The sequence below is a fragment of the Macaca fascicularis genome, chromosome 14, assembly GCF_037993035.2.
Source record: "Macaca fascicularis isolate 582-1 chromosome 14, T2T-MFA8v1.1".
NCBI classification, from domain to species: Eukaryota; Metazoa; Chordata; class Mammalia; order Primates; family Cercopithecidae; genus Macaca; species Macaca fascicularis.
In genome coordinates this window covers 76,340,816-76,361,412 of record NC_088388.1, presented here as the reverse complement: position 1 = coordinate 76,361,412, position 20,597 = coordinate 76,340,816, and the positions used below count along the sequence as shown (strand labels likewise).

The following is a 20,597-nucleotide window of genomic DNA, read 5'->3' as shown; positions in this document are numbered from 1 at the left end:
GCCATGCCTGGCTAATGTTTTGTATTTGGGTTTTATTTTTCTGTAGAGATGGGGTTTTGTCATGTTACCTTGGCTGGTCTCAAACTCCTAGGCTCAAGCGATCTGCCCACTTTGGCCTCCCAAAGTGCTGGGATTACAGGCATGAGCCAAGGCACCTGGTCTGGCCTCTTTTTATTAATCTTTCTTAAATGTATGTATAAGTCACATTGATGTCAATGTTTGATATTAGAGGTGTTTTGGTCTTTAGAAGTTTGGTGATGTCTTGTGACCAGAAATATGCCACAGGAACTTAACTCTTGTTTATATCAATTCACAATCCTATATCAGTTCACAGTAGTTCAAACTTCTCCGTTATAATTTCTTTGTCTTCCTCCCATCCCCGTCCCCTCTCCCACCTCCCACACAAAGAAAACATAATACACGTCTGGCTCTGCGATCACACAACGTCGGATAGTTTTCAACTTCAGCCCTTGACAACGAGTTTATAGATGCGGTGGTGCTTCGTTAACCTGAAGAGGATCCTCAGCCACGGAAGTTAGCCGTCTTTCTCCATCCTGGCTACACCATTAGCCCTCCCAGAAATAGTCCCAAAATTGTCTGGTAGAAATGCTGCACGGAAACTGCCGGCCAAGGACAGCGGACCGAGAAGAGTGACGCGACGCGATGACGTCACGCAGCAGCCGGGTGATTCCCCAGCCTCTGGCGTCACGCGCCGATGACGCAATCCCAGGCGTTCGCCCTTCTGCAGGCCAGGGTTTGGCCTCGCTCCTACGGGTCGGTCAGGCGCTCCCCGCCCCCTCCCACCTGCGGGAGGCGGGGCGGGCACGGCTCCGCCGGAGCCACCGCCGCGCGGGGGAGGGGGAAAGGCCGGGGGGGAGGGAAGGGGGAAAGGGCGGGGGTAAGGGGGAAGAAGGAGGAGGAGGGGAGCCAGTGAACTAGGCGGTCAGGCCCGCCTAGCGGCGTACAATAGCGCAGTTGTAGGCGGGGGAGGCGGCCCTGCCGCGGCTGCAGCCGGAGCCGAAGGTGGCGGCTGCACAGTAGACGCCCCCTCACGGCTTCCCCCACACGCTCCCGCCCCCTCGTTCGCCTATTGCGCCTCCCTCGCAGGCTCCGCCGTCCTCCTCCATAGACGCTTTCCCCCTCGGACTCTTATTCCCTTTTTCACGGAGCCCCGCGCTCTCGTGAGCCCCCTCGAAGAACCTGGTCTCCGCATCCAGTTCCCATCTCCTGCCTCAGAGGCCATCCGAGCTCTTCGCACCTCGCCCCTCAGCCCCCCACCGTTGCCCCCGCCCCGCGTCGTCTCGCTCCCTGCCGCCCCCCCATCATCCCTTCCCTCGCAGTTCCCCTGTCCTGAGGGGATCCCCGGCACTGGCGGCGCGGCGGCGGCAGGAGGGAGAAAGTGAAGCGGTAGCTCGCACACACTCGCGCCCTCACTCCCGGCTCGGCGGCACCCACCATCGGGAGGAGGAGGAGGAGCCGAGAGGAGCTGAGCGAGCGCGGAAGGTGAGAGCGGGCCTCCCGCCCGGTACCCCTCGCGTCCCGGGCTGCCAGGGTTGGGGCGCGGGGGTGGGGACGGGTGGAGTAGGGGTCTGGGCCCATTTATCTCGCGTGGCGGGGCCGGGCGCTTGGGCCGGCGGAGGCGCCAGGTAAGGTGAGGCGGGCGTCGCCCAGCGAGGCCCGCTCCCGTCGGGCCAACAAAGGCCCCCCGTGCGCTCACCGGCGGGGTCGCGGGTCTCAGACGCCGGGCGATCGAGAGACCCGGGAGAGGGAAGGGGCGGGGCGGGGCCAGGCCAGGCTGGGGCCGGGAGCCCCCACGGGTACCGGTCCGGGACCGAGTCCCTTCCGAACTTTGCAGTCCTGCAGAGCTCACCCTGTCCCACTACGAGGAGGCACAGCAAAGCGGCGCCCCAGTTCCTTCTGCATGGAATAAATGATCCCTTCTAGGCTTGGACAGTCACCTTTAGGGTTTTACTCCCTGAAAAATAAGGGCTGGTAGGACTTGACTTACGCAGCCCCTCCCCCACCGCGGAATATTCTGTAACTTGGGAAGTGAAAAACAACCGGGAAAGGAGATTTATAGTTATTTTATGTTCATTAATCCATTTGAAAAGACATGATTGTTGTAGTCTTCGCTATCCTATTTCAACAATACACATTACTGGGAATGTTTTGGAAGAATACTTGAGAAGTAGTGGGTTGTGAGCAACGTCCTTGGTTTTTAAACCCCTTGGATAATTGTTCTACTCTTACAAAAACTGAACAGTGAAGGGAAGGGTTAGTTCTGTGGTTACTAATAAAAATTCAATTCGTTAGTCTTGACTTTAAGAATTGTTCTTGAGAAAAATCTTTAATTTTGCCTCCTACATTTGTGGGTTCTCTTTCAACTCTGTCAGGAGAAAGTAGGAATTATCAGTACAGATACCTCATCTCTTACCTTGTGGCTTCATCTACTTCTTGTGTGACCTTGAGCAGGTCACTTCCAGCCTTAAAAGCTCCAGAAGTTTGGTTTTATGCCCCAAAACGGGCAGGTAGCAAGCACCAACTCAGCTTTCAAGAGTCCACTGAAGAATTCCCACACTGTGAAATCTTTGCTGGCCTCCATCCTGTCCCTCCTCTCAGACAGAACTGACTTTTTCCCATTGGCCCGGTGAGATTTCTACCACAGCACTTATAACATTTTGGTTCCTATTTGGAAAATTCTAAATCACGTGGGTAGAACCCCCACCCCCCCCCCAACTAGCAACTATGCCTTTCAAAAAGGGTTTTGGGAACATTGACGCTGAAAACTTCCCATACTTTCCCTGAAGTTTATCCATACGCTTAACTACATGAACTCATGTGTCTGCCTTGGTGAATTTGCTAATTCAGTCAATTCATTTATCCAACATTACTGGAGTTTGGAGAGCTACTATGTTTCAGGCCTCTTGCTAAGGCTATGGGGATTCAGTCTATTAAGATATTCCCGGTCTTCAAAGAGCTCAAAGTCTAATGGGTGAGGTAGACAAGTAAACAATGAAGGTCTGCCCTAATCTCTGGGGGACTCCAGTTGTACAGGTAGTAGTGTGCAATAATTGAGGCTGCTGGACCTGTTTTACAAGTCTTCTCTTGGCCAAAGTGAGTCCTGCAGGGAAGGTGACCTGCCTCATCCATAAGAGGGCATTTGGTAAAAAGCTTGTTCAGTTCAATTCAATATACATTTACTAAGCGCATGTTTTGAGTCCCAGTGCTAGGTTTGAAGGAAGCAGTGCCTCAAAGGAAGGTACTGTGCATCCAGAAAGATTTCCGTGAAACAAAACCTTACCACATCAATGCCCCCTACCCCTGACTCTTCATATTCTGAAGATAAATTTCAGACTAACATGGAATAAGAAACTCTCAGGCATCAGACCACTGCCTGCCTTTGCAGCCTCACTTTCTGTGGCTCCCCTGCCACTCTCATCTTCGCTTTTGCATGTTCTGTTTTCTTCCTGGATGCTTCCCTTCCACCCTTTACCTGCCTGTGGAGGTGTCCTTGTTGGGCCTTTGCGATGCAGTCCCTTAGTCTCTCCTTTTCCTGCGTAGAATGAGTTGCTCTTCCATCCTCTGGCTCATACACATACCACTCTTATGGTCTTCTATAGCACTCTATTGTAATTACTTGAGTTTGTGCCTTTTTTCGGTAGCCTGTGAATTTCTTTAATAAGCCCTTTAAATGATTCTGATGCTTGCTAAAGTTTGAGAACCACAGGGTTAAAAGATCTGCTCTTGATAAAAACAAGCACCCTGCCAGCTCCCGCTGTCCCGTTTTTCTTCCATAGCACTCACTGCTTGACATCATCCCATCCCATCCCATCCCATCCCACCCCACCCCACTCTTGCCAATAGAATGAAAGCTTCCTGAGACTGGGAAGTTTTGTCAGTTTGGTCATTGCTTTAATCCTAGTGCCTAGAATAGTGACTGCATATAGCAGGCGCTCAAGTATTTGTTGAATGACTAATATAAGATGATTTAATCCTATGTATTGCTAGCTGCTACATTGGGGTTTTACTAAAGAACAGTTCTCAGAATGAATAGGAATCATGGTCCAATATGCGAATCCAAGGGGATCCTCACATTTTTGGGGGATTCATTTTAGGTTGAGCTTTTCCCTTCTGCATCTATGTGTCTCCAGCCAAAGCCTGCAAGAATTTTAGCCCAGTCTTTTGTTTGTTTTAACCACCACCTGAAAACTGCTGTTGCAATATCCCAAGCCAGGATTGTTTCCTGGGAATTTGCAACTTGGTTTTGCAAGTCTAAATGAGCACTCTTAACTTTTGAGTCTTTTAACTTAAAACTGTCTCTTCCTGGTCTCCTGTGGTTTTTGTCTTTCTCTAGTGCTCTATAGGGTCTGTTTGACTCCACACAAAGGTTTCCCTTCCTTGTGAAGCTCTTAAAATGCTTTGTTTCTTTCACTTTCTTATTAGCCCTAAGATACCATGCCCAGTTTTCTCCTTTCCTAGCTTCCTTCTGCGAGAGTGACTTCATTTATTCATCCATTTACTATAAAATTATGAGTCCTCCTCTACCATGTGCCAGACCCTGTGCTGGGCAGGATGTTCAGCTATATACAAGAGTGCAGCCCAAGTCTTTAAGGAGCTAGAGATAGTATGACATGATAAGTGCTGAAATGAAGAGATGAAATACAGGGGTGAAAAAAGGTGGTATATGATCATAAAGGTGGGAGAAAGCTGCCTTTCTATTTGTTTCCCTCAATTTAGGAATGATTTGTTAAGCATCATTTCGACAGGCAGACTTTTAAAAAATTTTAAGAGGTCATGGGCTTTGTTGGGGAAAACTAAAACAAAAATCAAGGTAGAATCAGCAGTTGCCAATTTGAGACATTAATTAATTCTGTTGTTGCTGGTTTTAATGTTTTTGTGATCCCTCTCCATGTTATTTTTCAAAATGATAACCAGAAAGTGGGAGAAAAATATTTCTTTTTGGCATAGTAAAGAGACAAGTTTAAGGTTATCAAAAGAATACATCTCACTACAGTTTATTGTATATTTTTGAAAAGCTATAAACGTAATATGCATCTAAAAACAGAGGCTTTTGACTTTATGATGAAGAAATGATAAATGTTTGAAGTGATGAATATGCTAATTATCCTGATTTGATTATTACACATATACATATCAAAATATCACTCTATCCTATAAATACATACAATTATTACATACCAACTAAAAACAAAAGGAAAAATGCATTGATTCAAAATTAATAGTCAGTATATTCAAACTTGAAGATAAAAAATTTAAAAACATTCTCCCACACCAGTATTTCCTCCTTCTGGGTCTTTTTGTATGCCAATTATTAAAAAAAACAAACAAACATATCTTCACAGATGGTGTTTTAATTTCTAAGGGGTAATGTAATTTGTAGTGGGGGAAAATGAAACCCTGGAAAAGTTAGGAGACCTTCTTTAGTGTATGTTACTGCATGACCTTGTAGAAGTAATTTTTATCTCTGTGTTTTGTCCCAACTATAAAATGGGGATAGTAATGGTTGCTACGACTAGTTTACAGGATCATGAAGCAATTAAAATAATGACTATAAAGGAATCTTTGAAAAGTATAATTTGCTTGTTAGTTGTTAGGTGGTGGTAAGCTTACTAAAAATGACTTACATTATTGAATACCTGTTCTGTACCAGGCCCTACATGAGATGTTTAACATGTTCTTTTTAACCCTCAGAATAACCTTATGAGATGATTGTTGGTATCTCTGTATCATAGGTGAGGAAGCCTGAGAGTCATACTAGTAAAGGGAGCTTATTTGAGGTTTTGCTGCAAGTAAGTGGCAGACGGACAGTTCTAGTCCATGTCCATCTGACTCCAGCAGCTATGTGCTATTTTCAGTACACAGGCTGATTTTAATTTTTCTGCACAGAGGATATAGGAATGTTTTGCAAATAAATATATTGCAGTGAGAGTTAAAGTTTCCATTTAGTATGGGTTTTTTTGTGTATTAGAAGGCTTGGTGAAGACAGATTTACATTCATTACATTTATCATTCATACAGGAAAAATAACATCTTTCCTGGATGTTATTTTGTTCAATCTTCATAACAGCCCTATGAGATAGGTATTCCCATTTTACGAGTTAGGAGGCTGAGGATCATATTAATAGAAGTCTTGGCTTGCTCAGAGGCACATCATTAACAAATGCCTGAATATTCATTTTAAACCACATTTTAAAATTCTAAGTGTAGTACTTTACTTTGCCGCTATAACATATAGCCTTTTAAACTCTATCAAACTAAATTTTGGGGCACTAGACATGTCCTTTTAAATTGGTTCCTAATCTCTTTAGCTTCTTCTCCCTAAGAAAACCCTGACTGAAGTCCACAGTTTGAATTAGAAAGGATAATTGCTGATAAAACCCTATGTCAGATGGTCATGATGTTGCAGACTTAGAAGATAATACTTCTTTACTGAAGCCGCCAGATCAGGCTTTATCCAGTATTTGGAATCACTTGTGCCTGAATATTTCCCTGTGCCATCATAAATTTATTAACTTAATGTACTACATTTTTCTACCTTTGTTGTGAGCCTTTTCTTTCATGAATATCTTCTTCTTCTCTCCCATTCTTTTAGTTTTTGAGATGGGGAAAGTCATGTATGTGCTAGGCTTCTCCGGACTATCCCTTCTTGAGGAATAGTGTAGTAGTAAGTCTAGAAAGAACCAGAGGTTCATTCATCCCTCATGAGTTTGTGTGGTATTGATTGACTGTAGAATTCATCTAATTCTTAGTTATAAAAAGTCAATTATGTCTTGGCTTTTGTTCCTGGAGTCAGGGTTAGGTAATTTGCATGCAGGATTGGGAAATCCATTCTTGTTTATGGACTGCTTTCTTTTATTACTTTTCTACTTCCAGCCTTCTCCAATATCTCTTTACCTTTCAGACTGTAAGTACTAACTGAGGCTGGCAAGAGCATTTTCTCCTTTATAGAATCTGCCTTTTGAATCTTTGGGGATGGCAGATGACAATGACAATGTATGCATGGCTTCCACCCTCATCTGCCTGCCTGTATCTTTAAGGTCCAGCTTTCCTTATTTCCTCCTTTATTCCCACAAAGCTAAGATTGATGTCTTCCTCACTGGAACCCTCGTTCTCATAGTACTTTGTGTATTACTGCACTTTCCAAGGGGGGGTATAAGGAAGAGCACAAAATTTAAAGTTAGACAAAGAGCTACTTGGACATTTATTTAAATCTCTATTTGTTCATTTGGAAGAAATAATACCTAACTTACAGAGTTCTTGTGAAGATTAAATTAATAATATATGTAAAAGTGAATTGTAAGATACTGAGCTATATAGATGTTAGGTAGAGTAGTTGTAATTTTATGACTTTGATGGTGTATAGCAGTGGTTTTAATTTTGGCTGTGCACTTGAATTACTTGTGAAGATGTAAAAGAGTTGCCTTGGCATCTCTATTTTGAAAGGTTTATAGGTGATTCTTATATGCAAAGTTGAGAAGCACTGTCTTATATTACAATATTTTGCATAAATGTCTTACGTAAGTATTATATGAAAAGTAGTATTTTTCTTGCCATTTTAAGTTCCTTCATTTGCTAAATAAATACTATGCATCAGGCATTGTCACAGGTTCTGAATAAACAGATGAATCATAGCCTCTACCCTTGAGTTTATAGTTTCCGGGAGAAACAGACATGTGCATAGACAATTACACTACATTGAGACAAAAAATGACAAAAATATGGAGATAAATGCAAGTGCCATGTGAACACAGAGGAAGGGCATCTGCTGCACTTGAAATGGAGGTGGACTGGCAAGCATTCTTAAAGGAGGTGACATCTAAGATGGGTTCTGAAAAATGAGCAGGGGTTAACGAAGCACAGTCAGGGAGGGTTGAGAAGAAAGGGAGATGATGGACCCTCTCGAAAGAGAGAGCAATATGTGAGCAGAAGATTTGAGAGCATGTTTGGGGAGCCCTGTGTAGTTTAGTATGCTTAGAAGATAGGGTGTAAGGTGGGGAGGGGTGAGAGCAGAGAGGAGGCAGGGCCCAGATGATGAAGGGCCTTTTGTATAATGTACAAAATACTTTTACTGATATTATCTGACTTTATTCTTTGGACAATTCTCTGGGTTAGCTAGGACAGGTGTTGTTTCATATTCATTTGATAGAAAACACAAAGAGGTTAATTGACTTTCTGAGGCTACACAGCACAGCTAAGATCTGAAGCCAGGTTCTTTTGATTGTTCAGTACATCATACTTTTTCTTTTTTTTTTTTTTTTTGAGACAGAGTCTCGCTCTGTGACCCAGGCTGGAGTGCAGTGGCCGGATCTCAGCTCACTGCAAGCTCCGCCTCCCGGGTTCACACCATTCTCCTGCCTCAGCCTCCCGAGTAGCTGGGACTACAGGCACCCGCCACCTCGCCTGGCTAGTTTTTTGTATTTTTTTAGTAGAGACGGGGTTTCACTTTGTTAGCCAGGATGGTCTTGATCTCCTGACCTCGTGATCCGCCCGTCTCGGCCTCCCCCAAGTGCTGGGATTACAGGCTTGAGCCACCGCGCCCTGCCCGTCATGCTTTTTCTATTACACTGTAGCCATCTTAGACCTTTGTGGTGGTGTAGAGATCAGGTAAACTCTGTGGATACAGCAATTGTATGTCATCACAAATGACAGCAATTTGTAAGCTGTAACATGCTAGACTGATGTGGGCTAACTCATTTTACAGATGAGGAAATTTAGGAGCAGAGATATCAAGCTGTCATTTGAAGACTTTTTTTTCTTTGAGACAGAGTCTTGCTCTGTTGCCCAGGCTGCAGTGCAGTGGTACGATCTCAGCTCACTGCATGCTCCACCTCTCGGGTTCACACCATTCTCCTGCCTCAGCCTCCCGAGTAGCTGGGACTACAGGTGCCCACCACCACGCCCGGCTAATTTTTTGTATTTTTAGTAGAGACAGGGTTCACTAACTTAGTTTCACTGTGTTAGCCAGGATGGTCTCGATCACCTGACCTCGTGATCCACCCATCTTGGCCTCCCAAAGTGCTGGGATTACAGGTGTGAGCCACCGCGCCTGGCCTTGAAGACATTTTTAAAAATTATTACTGTGTAACCACAGCAAGTCACTTAACCATCCTGAGACTCAGTTTTCCTTAGCTGTCATATAGATGTGTTGAGTTTGATGCCAACTTCTTAGCTCAAATATTTTGACAGTGATTCTTAACCTTCTCACCTACTCCTTGCCCTCACTTTTTCTCTGTAATACAAAAGGACATAGTCCATCAGTAACAGTATTTCACTATGGAAATAGTTCCCAGTGGGCTAGAAGAACAAAATTTAAATTTCCAGTTTGGGGGATGGGTGAAGAGGGACTTGGTATAGTTGGAGGGGCTCTTGGTTCTTCAGTTACCTGTTGGAGAATTACTGTTAATATTTTATTTATTTATTTTTTTGAGACAGAGTCTTGCTCTATCGTCCAGGTTGGAGTACAGTAGCTCCATGACAGCTTACTGCAGCCCTGCCCTACCAGGAGCAAGCAATCCTCTCACTTTAGTCTCCAAGTAGCCGGGACCACAGGGGCATGCTACCAAGCCCAGCTAATTTTTGTATTTTTTGTAGAGACAGGGTTTTGCCATGTTGCCCAGGCTGGGCTCAAGTGAACTGCCCACCTCAGCCTCTCAAGATGCTGGGATTACAATACTTGGGCCTTTGTCCGGCCCAAGAATTACTATTTTATAACGTTCCCTCCCACTTACTTTCTCATATGGAATTATCTGACCAGTCCAGAGTCTGAGATTTTTTTGGTATCCAGGATAGATTTTGCTTAATTTAATAAATTATGTATGTAATTTGTAAAGTAACTTAAAAAAATAAAGAACCAGGTGAGCAAAATTAGAAAACCCATCGTGGTAGACTTTTGAAAAGTCTAAGTTTCCTGGACTTTCTAGAGATTATATATAAGATTGTATATATAATTTTTGTGCTTTACTGTTTTCAAAACCCTTTATATAGAGTCTCATTTAACTTAATTCTGTTCTTAAGGCATATTTTTATAAATGAACAGAAGTTAAGTGGCATGATTATATAGCTGGGAAGTTGCAAACCGGAATCTTTAATTCGTATTTTCTGTCTCCACATCTGGTCACCTACTCCTTATCATTCGGGTGCTGCCCTGACCAGTGGCACTTTTAAAAAAATTCTAGGTTCCTAGGAGAATGGTAAAATATATTTATAGTTTCCTCTGACTCTTTCAAAGAATCATTTTTTTCCTATCCATTGCTACTTGCTGGACAATTGACTTAGTTGACTGTGTGATAAAGGTTCCAGGACAGTTAGGAATGGCTGCTGAGTATATTGTTCTTCACTCACACACACACACACGCGCACGCACACACACTTTCACATATGTGCCAATCCAATGCAACTGAACCTGACTTACAGTGGTTCAACTTAACGATTTTTCGACTTTATGATGGTGTCAAAGCAGTATACATTCAGTAGAAACCATACTTGGAATACCCATCCAATCACTTTCAGTGCAGTATTTAATAAATTACAGGAGATATTCAGCATTTTATTATAAAATAGGCTCTGTGTTAGATGATTTTGCATAACTGTAGGCTAATGTAAGTGTTCTGAGTTTGTTTACGGTTGGGTAGGCTAAGCTATGATGTTTGGTATGTTAGGTATATTAAATGCATTTGTGACTTAAAGTATTTCAGCGTAAGTTGGGTTTATCAGGTCGTAACCTAATTGTAAGTCAAGGAGCATCTGTAAAACTCTATAGTGCTTCTATTTATTCCTTAATTAGACTACACATATTTATTGATTTCTTCCTGTGTGCCAAGCTTTTGCACTTAGTACTAAGGATACAATCATAAATAATACAGGCATGGTCCTTGTCCTTGCTCTTACAAAGATTATATTCCAGAGGGTAATACAGAGAAAAGTAAGTAGATATACAAGTGCACAGTTGCAGGTTTTGCTAAGTCCTACAAAAGACTAATGTAGAGAGTTTTGGAGTGATAAGGGAAAGACTTCATTGAGGAAATGATGCTTTTCAACTGAGATGTGCATGATAAATAGATTTTAGTCATGCAGAACATTGAGGGGAAAAAGCATGTCAGGCAGAGGGAACATTTTAAATGCACAAAGACCCTGAAAGTAGGTAAAAGTTTAGAGATGTGCTGCTCAGTATGGTGGCTACTTAGCCAGTGTGGCTGTTGAGCACATGGCTGATTCACATAGAGATGCACTGTAAGTGTAAAATACATACCAGAGTTTGAAGACAATACTGAAAAAATAATGTAAAATAACTCATTAACTTTTTATATTGGTTATATGTTGAATTGTTAATATTTTGAATATATTGGGTTAAAATGTATTTAAAAATTAATTTCACCTTTTTACAAACTTTAAAATATGGCTACTAGAAAATTTAAGATTACATATGTGGTTTGTTTTTAAGGCTAACATTATCTTTCAATTGGATAATGCTGGTTTAGCTCAACATAGAGGAACTAAAAAAAAGGCCATTATGGCTGTTGTATAGGAAGCAAGAGTAAATGGTCTGAGATGAAGTTGGAGTGGTATGAAGAGACCTTTCAGAATGCTACCCTGTGTAATATCCTAGTTAATCCGAAGGGACTGAGGGGATTATCAAGTCTGATTTTATATATTGAAACAGTTAGTAATTGCCAAAGTCTCTCTTCTCTCTAGAGTGCTAGAATGAGGACATGAGCAAGCACTTTCAGCATAGTTTCTTGGGATTAGAATGCTCTATTTCATTGTCAGCTAAAACAAGTAAATGAATATTGATGAAGAATAAATTGATTAATACAAGTTTCCAAGTGGTCTTGAGACTGCCTCTGGGTATCTGTCGTAAGTGGACCCTCTCAAAGACTGAATTTTTCATAAAAATTTTCCTGTAGGCTGACTCTTCTTGAAACTGTTTCATTTTATACTGTATTTCTTTAATTTTATGTATGTTAAAAAATTTTTTAAATAAAACATTGGCAGGGGAGTATGTGCAGTGAACACCTATATGCCTGTTATTTAGACTGTGTGGTATTTTGCAGTTTGCTTTATTGCATGTCTATATATCCCTTGATCCATTCATTAACCTATCTTATTTTGAAGTGTTTCAAAATAAGTTGCAGGTATCAGTACACCCTTAAACACTTTAGCATCCATATCATTATTTGCTTACATGGAACTATACTCTTACTTGATATTCTGTGGCGTTATTTGATGAATATCTGTGTCTACCCTACTAGACCCTACACTCCAGAGAATCATTTCTCTTTAAGGCTTGGCACCTTTAAGAGAATGAGTTTTAACATACTACCCGTTTTCTTAAAAGCCCCGCCCCCCGCATCTTTTTTTTTTTCTCACTGTTGTATCCCCAGTGCCTAACCTATAATAGGCACTCAACAAATATTTTTTGATTGAAAAAATGAGTGAAAGTGGAGCCAGAATTCCAACTGTGGTCCACATGACTTTTTTTTTTTTTTTTTTTTTTTTTTTTTTGAGGCACATGACTTATTTTTTTGGGGGGGGACGGAGTGTCGCTCTGTTTCCCAGGCTGGAGTGCAGTAGCGCAATCTCGGCCCACTGCAAGCTCCGCCTCCCGGGTTCACGCCATTCTCCTGCCTCAGCCTCCCGAGTAGCTGGGACTACAGCCGTCCGCCACCGCCCTCGGCTAATTTTGTGTGTGTGTGTTTTTAGTAGAGACGGGGTTTCACTGTGTTAGCCAGGATGGTCTGGATCTCCTGACCTTGTGATCCACCTGCCTCGGCCTCCCAAAGTGCTGGGATTACATGCGTGAGCCACCGTGCCTAGCGATGGGACGTGGAAAATTCTTTGTTTTTGTTGAGACGAAATCTCCTTCTGTCGCCCAGGCTGGAGTGCAGTGGTGCGATCTCTGCTCACTGCAAGCTCCGCCTCCCGGGTTCACGCCATTGGCCTGCTTCAGCCTCCTGAGTAACTGTGTCTACTGGCGCCGGCTGCCAGGCCTGGCAGGACGTGGAAAATTCTTAAAGTCGATCAGCAGCTACTTTGCTACTCTGGATCTTTCTTCGTTTCCTTTAAGCTGAGGAATTACATGTTACTGAAAAATGGCATTGAACTGAGACCCTTGAAGGCCTATTTGCCTTCTAGTGGGTCAACTCTTTTTAGTATTATCCAAGGCAGTGTTTCAAAATTGGCTGTTTTCTTTTAGATTAGTATGGGTTTCTTTAAAGGGCCACACAAGCTTAACATGAATAATGTTACTAACTTTGTTCCATTAAAAATAACAGGGCTGGCCGGTCACGGTGGCTCACTCCTGTAATCCCAGCACTTTGGGAGGCCGAGGAGGGCGGATCATGAGGTCAGGAGATCCAGACCACCCTGGCTAACACAGTGAAACCCTATCTCTACTAAAAATACAAAAAATTAACCGGGCGTGGTGGCGGGCGCCTGTAGTCCCAGCTACTCGGGAGGCTGAGGCGGGAGAATGGGGTGAACCTGGGAGGCGGAACTTGCAGTGAGCCGAGATCACGCCACTGCACTCCAGCCTGGGCGACAGAGCGAGACTACGTCTCAAAAAAAAAAAAAAAAAAGGCTTTGTTTCACAAACTTTTGTAATACTATTAATCAATTTAAAATTTAGTTATGATGCCATCCTGACAACCCTTTTTTGTTTCCTTTTTTGGCATATGTAGACATACATAAACATACATGTAGTCGTAATCATAATGTAGACCTAAGTTTGTTGTTTGCCCTTTTTTCTTGACTTATACACATTTCTCCATGTTACTCTTTAGTCTTCATTGTAAAATTTAAGATGATATTCCGTAATTTACCTAAAACTATTGTATCAGTCAATGTTCTACTGGAGAAACAGAACCAGTAGAATAATTCTTTCTTTGGGAAACTTTAGTTTTGCTCTTAAAGCCTTTCAACTGATTAGATGAAGCCCACCGAGATTATGGAGGATAATGATCTTTACTTAACGTCAACTGCTTGTAGATGTTAACTACGTCTACAAAATACCTTCCTGGCAACACCTACATTAATGTTTAATTGAATAACTGGGGACTATCGCCTAGCCAAGTTGACACATAAAACTATCAGGTGTAGGTTTTTAGGTTTTTCTTTTCCTACTATAAATTATACTGTAATTTTACCCATAACACTACATATAGCTTTCTTCTTTCAAATATTATTTTTTTAGAATAAATTTCTATAGGTGGGATTACTGGATCAAGGGGTAGAAGACCTAATGGACTCTTGACAGGATTTGACATTTGCAAACTGAAAATACTACTACGGCCTTTCTTTTGATGATTTCTTCAGGAATTGGCCCATTCAACTGATTCATTTACTTTTTCCACAAGCCTAGTTTTCTGCCTGTTTTCCATCTCTGGAAATAATTGCATACTTTTCTTCGGTATTGTCTTCAGTTTTCTTCTTCTTCTGCCACTTTTTTTCTGCCGTTTACCTCTCTCTGCCCCCACCCTCCAGACTTTGCCTCATATATCACTGATAAAATAGAAGCTTCATATTCCTACTTAGGATTTACTTGGATTTGTACCCATTCCTTCCTTTGCCCCTTCTTTTACAATGAAAGAAGTAATTCTGTTCTCTTTCCTCATCTCTTCTTCGCTTGCTCCTCCACATGTTTCTAGATTGTTTCCCATGGTCCCATCTTAGACTCCTCACTTTACAGCATCCTTAAATTTTGCCTTCTGAGTTATCCTAAGCAGCCTTCAAATATTCTACTTAAAGGAAAATAATTTTCCTTTTCTTCACCAAAAAAAAAAAAGTGCTCATGAGATCCCATGTCAGCTTCTAGATAAACCCTATCTCTACTTTCCTTCAAAGCTAGTCTTCTTTAAATAGCTATTTACAACTATTTACCTTACCTCCTATTTATTCTGCAGCCTACTCCCCTCCTGTCTCCACAACCCCATCATAACTGCTCTTGCTAAGGCCATTAATGATGCTCATGGTGCCAAACTTACTTTTTTTTTTTTTTTTTAAAGCAAGCAAACAAACAAAAAACTTCTTAGCCACAGATGTACCTAATAATCCTGTACCTCAATGGCTGGCTGACTGGCTGACTCCCTCGCTTCCTCCCTCCTTCCCTCCCTTCCTCCTTTCCTTCTTTTTTTTCTTTCTTTCTTTCTTTTTCTCTCTCCCTTTTTCCTTTTCATTTTTTTTTTTTTTTTTTTTTTTTTTTTTGCCTATTCTACAGAGTTTGTGAAAGTCTGTCTTGCCTCAGGGCCTTCACACCTGTTCTTTACCCTTGGTTTGCTGTTCACAATTCTGGCTTCTCCTTCTCGTTCAATAAACAAATATTCATTATCTACTGTAAACCAGGACCTTTCTAATCTAAAGAAGAGCCCCTCTGTTTTCCTCTTACAGCACTTTGTTATTTTCTGTAATGGCATTTATAATGATTTGTGATTCTATATTTATTTGACTGTTGGTTATGTCTAGACTTTTAGCTCCATGGAGTCAAAAGTCGTGTCTTTTGGTCACCATTGTACCTCATCACTTAGTACAGTGCTTGGAACACAGTGAGGCTTGTAAATATTTGCAGAATGAATAAGCTCATGTTATCAGTCCAATGGATTATCAAGCCTTGTTAGTTTTATCTCTGAAGTTTTTTTTCCAGTTTATTTTTATTTCTCTATCCTTTCTGCTCTGATTTAGACTTTAATCATCTCTTCCCTTGACTTTTAGTAACCTCTTAACTAGTGTCCTGGCAACCAGTCTTTCTGCCCTCTTATTTATTCATTATTCTGCCTGGAGTAATATTTCTGATCCTGTCACTGTTCTGCCCAAAAGCCATCAGTGTGTCTCCATTGTTTATAGGATAATATGTAAATTAGTTATTCAGGGAACTTAACAATTTGACCTCACCTACCTCTTCAGCGTCTCTTCTGACCCTACTCACTCTCTCTAAATAGGTGGTTTCAGTTTCATTCCATTTCATATCATATTACCCTATTCCCTCAGCCTGGAATTCTGTTTTCCTCTATGCTTTTAAAACTCTTTATTCCTCAAGATACGACTTGGATGCCAGTTCTTCCATGTAGGCTTCCCCAGTTTTCATCCTCCCATTCATGATTTTAAGTTCCTGGAGGGTAGTACTTTGTTTTCTTCTTTGCTGTATCTTCAGTATCTTGATAAGTGCCTGGCAGGTAGTAGGCTCTTAATAAATATTTGTTGAATGATTGAATACAATAGTTTACTGTTGCACTCCCTCGACATATATTCATCAGACTTTCTTGAATTTTCATAGTACACTCTCCCCATCCTTTGTGCTATAATTAGTATTGAAGTTCATTTGTTATCTATAGGGACTTATAAAATTAGCCCCCACTCAAACATCCCTCCCTGCTCACCAGCAAGGTCTGTACAGTCACCCCTCTTTGTCAGTAAGTGCTTTTCTAATGGTAGGATTATTAACATTGAACAATATAATACAAATGGATTCTAAAATGAACATTGAAAAATTTTAGGAAGTTGAAATAAGGCAATATTGGATAATGGCCTGAATCACACACAAATCACTGACAAAGGAGGATTAAGTAAAGTTAGACCGATTTAAAATTGAAGGGAAAATTAACGTGGGTAATGAGATAACAGGACATTCAGAGGACAATGATTTGAGTAACAAAGGATTAAAAGAGACCCTTGGGAAAAATTGATGAAGCTCTTGAATATTTTTATAAAATTGATCCTCTTATCAATATGTTTTGAAAGCCAAATGTGAAGTGATAGATGTTCATTGTTCTAAGAATTAGCTTTGTGGGCAATGTAGCAAGTTTTATTAGGAATTATAAAAAATTTAAAATGTTTGTCTTGATAAATTAAAGGCCCCATCAACATTTTAAAAAAATTTACTAAGAAATTTTGGTCCCTTGTCAGTTAACTTTAAGTGGTATTTTTGGATAGTAGTTACCCTCACGTAACAAGAATGCCCTCTGTATATGCTCATTCCTCCATTAGATTTAGTTCCCTGAGGTTGGGATTGTGTTTTTTAAATTATATTCCCATGATGGCTGCATCAGAGTCTGGTACCTCAGAGATGCCTCATAAATGCATAGAGATAAGTGAATAATAATTGCAGGGACTTGGTAAAGGTCCTTGAAAGGTCTTGTCTGGTACAGAGCTTATACAGCAGGTGTATGGTAGCATTTGACTGTCATGCTTTGTTAAGACCAAAAGGAAAACCTCTCTTACTCTTCCTTTTGCCAGCTCCTGCCTAGTGTGTATTTTAATATTCAGAATCTGTTCTCTGCCTCAATAGCTGTTATTCTCATTGTAATTCTTCCTGGAGATTGAGATGGAAATGAGAAAGGCTTTGGGCTGCTAACTGGGCGTCCACATTCATGAGAACTTAGAAATGAAGAGGGACCAAATGCCATGCCTGACCTAGACAGCTTCAGGTCAGCCAATCATTGCTTTCCTGCCTCTCCCTTTGTTCTCTGTGCCTCTAGCCTCCTATCTGCTGGAGGTTTGTGCTACAGCTGTTTATACCAATTAATGTAATGCTAATGCGATCCTTAATGAAGCCATGGAAGCACATGGTCACAGCCAGTGGATAAGAACTGCAGAGCCGTAGCCTTCAAAGCACCTTTTTACTAACAATTGGACCAGGCACCTGAATATCTTTTCACGTTGTTTTTGAAACCATGGAAACAGAAGTTGAACACGACCTTAGTTTTGGAAGTCTAACAGCTCACTTTATAGAATAAGGAAAAACAACGACAGAGGTGATGAACTTCACGCCAAATTAATAATTCCATACCTCATATTTCAACAAGGCTGTAACATGTAAATATAATTTTCTTTTCTCTGTGTATTGTGTAGCTGTTAAAAACCTCTGCTACTGACCTAACTTTGAATCCTGTGGCCCTGCCATTTTCTGACTGTGATCTGGCTGGAGTAGTTTTAGTTAACCTCTGCAGTTTTGGTTTCCTTATACTCAAAATGGTACTAATAATAGTACCTGCTTCGGCCAGGTGCGGTAGCTCATGCCTGTAATCCCAGCACTTTGGGAGGCCGAGGCGGGCGGATCACGAGGTCAGGAGATCAAGACCATCCTGGCTAACATGGTGAAACCCTGTCTCTACTAAAAATACAAAAAAGTAGCTGGGCGTGGTGGCGGGCGCCTGTACTCCCAGCTACTCGAGAGGCTGAGGCAGGAGAATGGCATGAACCCTGGAGGTAGAGCTTGCAGTGAGCCGAGATTATGCCACTGCACCCCAGTCTGGGCAACAGTGTGAGACTCTGTCTCAAAAGGAAAAAAAAAATAATAATAATAGTACCTGCTTCATATGTTTGTTATTAGGATTACATGAGGTAGTAGTTGTAAAGCATTTAGCAAATTTTGGCACATAAGAAGGCCTTAACAAATGTCAGCTATCATTATCATTACAGGGTAGAGAAGCTAAAATGATTTTAAATGACGTGCTTTAATTTATAGCCCTGCCCTCAAAACCTTTGTTCCTAATTTTCAATTAGGATATAAGCCTTGTGAAAACAAAGACCTTCTCTGCTTGCTTCTCTGTCGTCCTCAGCACCTAGAACAATTTTTAGCACATAGTAGATGCCTAATAAATATTTGGCGAATTAATGAATTCTAGGGACATTTTCTCTGAATAACATCTAGGTTTAGTTACTTCAGCTACTTGAATCTTTTTTTTTCTTTACTGTTGTTTATATGAATTTGCACTTAAAAAATAGTTTTTATGTTGTGTCTTTGATCTTTTCAGGTATCCTTGTTTCCTTCTACATTGTAAGTCTCCAAGAGTGGGAGACTGTGATCTCTCCTATGGGAATCTCCCTATAGCTTCTAGTATGGTATTTCTTTTTTTAAATACAGTTATTAGTGCTTAGTAATTACTGACAACTGACTGTAAAATTCACTTGTATTCAACATTAATTTTTTGAGCAAAAACTAGTAGTGCAGTGGTGTCATTTCCAACTCTTAAGAAGTTGTGAATTTGTAGGTGCAGGTGCAGTCTTTGGTGGCAAGAGACACCTTATTACTATTGTAAACGTTGATCTTTGCACTTGAAATAGCCCTCTCCTTCCTCCCTGTCCCTTTCTACCAGATGACATACCACTCATTCTTCAGGGCTCAGTCTCCTGTCAAGTCTTTCTTCCTTTATGTAAGTCTTTCTTCCTCTTTATGTAAATCTCTTCATGGAAGAAGTAGATAACTTTTGCAAATGGGGTGATTTTTTTTTTTTTTTTTTTTTTTTGAGACAGACTAGCTCTGTCGCCCAGGCTGGAGTGTAGTGGCCAGATCTCAGCTCGCTGCAAGCTCTGCCTCCCGAGTTTACACCATTCTCCTGCCTCAGCCTCCCGAGTAGCTGGGACTATAGATGCCCGCCACCTCGCCCAGCTAGTTTTATGTATTTTTTAGTAGAGACGGGGTTTCACCGTGTTAGCAAGGATGGTCTCGATCTCCTGACCTCGTGATCCGCCCGTCTCAGCCTCCCAAAGTGCTGAGATTACAGGCTTGAGCCACCGCGCCCGGCCCAAATGGGGTGATTTTGAGGGACGACATTCCACACTGATAGAAGAGCTGATGCAAAGACATGGTAGGAAAGGGCCAGGTGTTACGGGAATATGATAGTAGATATTATATGTTATCTTATTTGTCATGGCTCTTATTAATAGGGGCAAACAAGAGAGTCCATTCTAGCAAGTTTAAGCAAAACAGATTTATTAAAGAATATCAGAGAGATTTAGGAATCTTTGGGAGAATTGAAGAAATGGACGCAGGCTGGGCTTCCAGGAACAAACTCCCCAAACTACATTAAATAACTGAGTCCTCAAGGATGTTGCTCTTTGCCAGAATCAGGAACCTGTTGCTACAGTTGCTAGATAGAGAGCTATGCTGCTGCTGCTGCAGTTTGTTCCAACAAAAGGGATGTTCTGTGCCAGTCTCTCCCATCATCCAGTTTAGTTCCAATCAGTATCTAGTCTGAGAGCATCTGATTGGCAGAACCTAAATCACATTTAGAAGGAAATCTGAGAAGTAATTTTTTTTGTTTTCGACCTCTGTAGTGCCTGCTAAGCTAGAAAGGAGTTGGAATACGTGTTGAGCAAAGCGGTGTACACATTGCACCCTAGAGAATAGTCAGGTGGCTGTACCCTCTTCTAGTACCAAATTGTGTATCATTTGGAATTCTGTAAACAGAAATTCTGACTCAAATTTGGCTGAAATCATGTTGAAGTTTTTTTTTTTTTTTTTTTTTTTTTTTGAGACGGAGTCTCGCTCTGTCGCCCAGGCTGGAGTGCAGTGGCGCAATCTCGGCTCACTGCAAGCTCCGCCTCCCGGGTTCACGCCATTCTCCTGCCTCAGCCTCCCGAGTAGCTGGGACTACAGGCGCCCGCCCCTGCGCCCGGCTAATTTTTTCTATCTTTAGTAGAGACGCCGGGCGTGGTGGCTCACGCCTGTAATCCCAGCACTTTGGGAGGCCGAGGTGGGCGGATCACAAGGTCAGGAGATCGAGACCATGTTGAAGTTTTTACCATACTTGTGTTACCTTTATCCACAAGCTGGCTTCCATCATGGTAGTAAATTGACTGACAAG

The 20,597-nt window shown here is 41.7% G+C and overlaps 1 protein-coding gene and 1 long non-coding RNA gene across 9 annotated transcripts in view; one reads left to right on the top strand and one right to left on the bottom strand.

Moving 5' to 3' along the window:
- LOC135967078 (uncharacterized) overlaps positions 1–2,641 on the bottom strand; it is an 83,675-nt gene extending 81,034 nt beyond the window's left edge. The window contains exon 1 of the long non-coding RNA XR_010580936.1: positions 2,435–2,641. This is a non-coding gene — a long non-coding RNA (uncharacterized lncRNA). The remainder of the gene's footprint in view (positions 1–2,434) is intronic.
- Positions 718–20,597, top strand: part of PAK1 (p21 (RAC1) activated kinase 1) — a 149,268-nt gene continuing 129,388 nt past the window's right edge. For all 8 annotated transcript variants that reach the window (XM_045371245.2, XM_074014847.1, XM_015435525.3 and 5 more), the window contains exon 1: positions 718–1,503. The gene's annotated coding sequence lies outside the window, so the exon portion shown is untranslated. The remainder of the gene's footprint in view (positions 1,504–20,597) is intronic.